Below are 4,506 nucleotides of genomic sequence, written 5' to 3' on the forward strand. Positions count from 1 at the left end.
GAAGGAATGAATGAAAGGTATCTTGTATTACCTTTGAGTGCAAAAGCAGTAGGAGATTTAAAAGTGATGGAATTTCTGAAATCTTCCTATAATTTGAGAAATGATCCAAGATATCTGAAATTAGACATACCTTAAAGTTCCATATATACTTATGGTTTTGACTTCCCTTGTGGCTCAGCTGGTAAAGAATCCACCTGCAATGCAGGAGACCTGGGTCCTATCCCTGGGTCAGGAAGATCTCCTGGAGGAGGGAAAGGCTACCCACTCCAGTATTCTGGCCTGGAGAATTCCATGGACTGTATAGTCCATGGAGTCACAAAGAGTCGGACATGACTAAACAACTTTCATTTTCAGGCATCATACTCCACAATTGCAATAGGTGCTCACCTTCAAAAAGATGTGCCCTGCAAGGAGGAAAAAAAAAAAAAAATTGCATAGAGTAAATCAAAAGAAGTTTCTTGAAAGAGACTAGAAAGTCTAGACTAGTTTACAGTGATACCCTTAAGATATTTTTAATAGAAAATCCTAAACTAGAGGTTAGAAGACTCTATTCAGACCTTCTCTCTCTATAGTCAAAACAGAAAAGAAAGTCAAAACAATTACCCAAGTAATTAGGATGATTAGGTTTTCTATCTCCTCACATACTTTTAATGTTTAACTTTGTCTCCTATCAGATTATAAACCCTGTATGGTCAGAGATTCCACTTTTCTTTGAGTTTCCAAGATTGCCTTTCCTGAATGTGTCTTAGTAAGTACTCATTTGGTTCATTGTTATAAACTAGCTAGTGTAGAATAGACAGGTTCCAGAGATCTCAGTTCTCTTACTTTATCGTAGTTTCTTCTGGCACATCAATCCCAATTTATGAAGGGTTGGTCCCATGTGAAAGAGCCCAGGGTGGAGAAGGGGGAACTCTGCTAAAACAAGAGGCATCCCCGGCATACCTCACAGGTTTTAACTCGAATATTTTGTAAAATTATGTCAGGCACTTTTTTTTTAATTTTATTTTATTTTTAAACTTTACATAATTGTATTAGTTTTGCCAAATATCAAAATGAATCCACCACAGGTATACATGTGTTCCCCATCCTGAACCCTCCTCCCTCCTCCCTCCCCATATCATCCCTCTGGGTCATCCCAGTGCACCAGGCACTTTTTAAATGAAAGTATCTAGACTCACATCTAGAGCTTCCCTGTTGGCTCAGACAGTAATGAATCTGCCTACAATGCGGGAAACCAGGGTTCGATCCCTGGGTCTAGAAGATCCCCTGGAGAAGGGAATGGCAACCCCCTCCAGTATTCTTCCTTGGAGAATCCCATGGACATAGGTAGCCTGGAGGGCTAGCTACAGTCCATGGGGTCACAGAGTTGGACACGACTGAGCAACTAACACTATCACTTTCAGGCTCACATCTAGATATTCTGATCTAATGTTCTGGACTGTAGTCCAGAAATACACATTTTAACATCAGAGAAGGCAATGGCACCCCACTGCAGTACTCTTGGCCTGGAAAATTCCATGGATGGAGGAGCCTGGTGGGCTGCAGTCCATGGGGTTGCTAAGAGTTGGACAAGACTGAGCAACTTCCCTTTCACTTTTCACTTTCATGCATTGGAGAAGGAAATGGCAACCCACTCCAGTGTTCTTGCCTGGAGAATCCCAGGGACGGGGGAGCCTGATGGGCTGCCATTTATGGGATCACATAGAGTTGGACACGACTGAAGCGACTTAGCAGCAGCAGCAGAGTATTAACATAATTGATGTATGACATTGTATTAGTTTCAGGTGTACAAAATAATGATTTTATATTTACCTATATTGCAAATAATCACAATAAGTCTATTTAATATTCATCATATGTATTATATAATGTGTTTTCTAGGATACATTAAGGATAAGACTTTTAATTGAGATTTTGCTACTATAATAGCTACAGAAAAAAACAGGAGGATTGAAAGAAGCATTTGTTACTGCCTTCTGCACAGCTCACTAAGGAACCTATGGGGAGGAGGATTGGGGCAGAGGGGGTGCCTGGTAATGCCAGAGGGACAGAGGACACAGTGGATGCTATCCAACCTAAGGAGTTTGATATGAGAGAGAGAGGGAGAGAGAAATAAAGAGGAGGGGGGTGGATAACAGCCCAGATTTCATGATGGAGAGACAGGTGGGGAACAAATTCTCAGCATTTGGGAATCATTGCATCAGAGCCTACAACACATCCACCACCAGCATGGTGTCCATCACTGTCTTCTCATTGATGACTGTCAGCTGGGCAGCTCGAGTGGGTGGAATATTAAAGGGTCAGCAGGACTAGGCTCCCACTGGTCTGTGTCCTTCCTGCAAACCTGTACCCACCACATGCCCCACAAGGGACACAACCCAGCTGATGGTGGGACCATCAGCTCCCCTGTGGCTGGATGGAGACTGTCTGATCTGGGTGCGAAGCTGGAAGCTTGGCCACCTAGGTTGAGTCACAGAAGTTAATGCCCATTACAGCAGTTGCAGATTCTCTGAGCAGTAGGTGTTCAATTTCAGGATGCTGATGATTGATGGAGAGGTGGATGTGCTCAGCCACCCTGTGAGAGTCTTGAGAAAAAGGTTGGCTGCTGAGGGTGTAGCTCACAAACAGCCCCACACCAGCTAAGAAGAGCAGCAGCTCCTGTCTCCCAACAGCAGATATTGGAATCAGGAGTGAAGGAACCAGGGGGCAGTCTGTGAGTGTCAGGTCCTCTAGGTCAGCAGCCAGAGTGCTGGACACAACCATGGGAGGAGAGAAGAGGCCAGGCACTGGGAGGGAGGAAGTACTTTAGATCTACCAGGGAGATATTGGCTGCAGGGGCACTTTGGCCACTGGATTTTTGTTTGATTTTTAGTTTTCCTCTAGGAGGCAGGATTCATCTGCTCTTCCTCAGACTCTGCTGTCATCTCTGACTCTGATGAGCTACTGCTGGAATCGTCGCCATCATCCAAGAAAAATTCTCCTCACTCTGATCACTCCTGCTGCCCTTCCCCTCTCCTCATCCTCATCCTGGTCTTCAGTACTTGTAGACTCTATGAGCTCTGACTCCCCCTCAGAATCTGAGCAGAAAGGTTTCTCTTTCCTCTTCTACTGATTTGATCTTGTAGTCCATTCAGGTATTTACAAGTTGTGCACAGATGGATCTGGGACTTCCTCTGGACAGTCTGGGAGCTCTTGGTAGCCCGTGACCATGGCATGGAGCAGATGGGACAGTAAGTCCATGAGGAAGTGATCCTGGTCTTTGAAGGATGATTCCAAGACTGGGACTGGTTTGGGTGCTAGAGCATCTTGGCATGGTGGCTGAGGGCCCCACACTACTCCAAAGGGGCCATAAATTGCTGGGTGAAGTGAACTTGGTCTCTGATATCACAGTTCTTGTTACACTTGGTCAGACTCAGTACAGATAGGGTCAGCAGTTGTGATCTGCTTAGAGTTGGTCAGGTAAAGCTTGGCCACCAGGTTGATGACAACTTGCAGCTTAAACAACTTGGCTGTTTATCTCAGGATGTCAGATGTAATCCTAGGAACATGCTCACAGCACTCACCCATGAGCCACAGGATGCTGGCTCAGGTGCCATGGGCACCTGGATGTTCTCTATGAGCTTTGCCAAGTGTTTGATGATCACATACTATGCTGGGTACATCTGCAGCAGTTTCTTCATGATGACTACTGACTCTGTGATCATGAACTTATCACAGTTGCACCAGGTCATTGATACAGATGTCACCTATTTGGCCTATATTAGGTGTCCAGTGGCTTGGACCATGGCTGCAGTAAAGTCCTTGTATGTGCTGAGAATGTAGGTTTGGAATTTCTGTAGGGAAATATGGGTGTTAGTCTCATATGCCAGGTTGGTCAGTGCTTCCAGCATCAGGATCTTATCTGGGTGGGGTTGATGGGCCTGATGTAGAAACTCTTCTAGTAGGGCTCAAACATATCTGGGCACAATGGACATGGCGGCTAATTCTGGAGCATCACATACTGTACTACACTGCAGGCAGAGGATGGGGCCTTCAGTTGGGGCAAGGGGCAGCAGGTAGGGGGAGAAGGGAAGTGGGGCAAATAGGAGGGAGGAAAGGAGAAGTGGGAGGGGGGCACAAGTGGGTAGAGGACATCAATGAGAGGAGGACAGGCCTTGGATCAGTACAGGGGTAGGTGAGCTAGGCTGGGGAAGTTGGAGAGGGTGTGATGCACTAGGAGTCCTAGAGAAGCCTTGTTTTTTAAGAGTACAAACTATTTTCTTTAACCACTTATAGTGTAATGATTTGCAATTAGGAAAAATAGCTCCTCCCTTAAAGAAAGCTCCTTCCATCAGTTGCTGGCAGTCCAGTGGAGGGCCCAGGTTCATTCCCTTCATTCCCTGATTGGGGAACTAAGATCCCACCAGCTGCACAGCCAAAAAAAAAGTTGCTGGCAGTCGACACAGAGGACAATCAGCAAGTGAGCAAGTAAACAAGCTGGGAGAGCCAGGAGGGCTATGCCAGAGA

The 4,506-nt window shown here is 45.7% G+C and overlaps 1 pseudogene across 1 annotated transcript; it reads right to left on the reverse strand.

Annotated features, from left to right (window-relative positions):
* Positions 1–2,103: 2,103 nt before the first annotated feature.
* Positions 2,104–3,955, reverse strand: LOC147353346 (AP-3 complex subunit beta-2 pseudogene; annotated as a pseudogene). Its single transcript, XR_015145016.1, has one exon. The product of XR_015145016.1 is annotated as an AP-3 complex subunit beta-2 pseudogene (transcript).
* Positions 3,956–4,506: the final 551 nt, after the last annotated feature.

Source organism: Bos grunniens, chromosome 18, assembly GCF_055505025.1.
Source record: "Bos grunniens cultivar Pamir isolate PY7600 chromosome 18, Bosgru_T2T1.0, whole genome shotgun sequence".
NCBI lineage: Eukaryota > Metazoa > Chordata > Mammalia > Artiodactyla > Bovidae > Bos > Bos grunniens.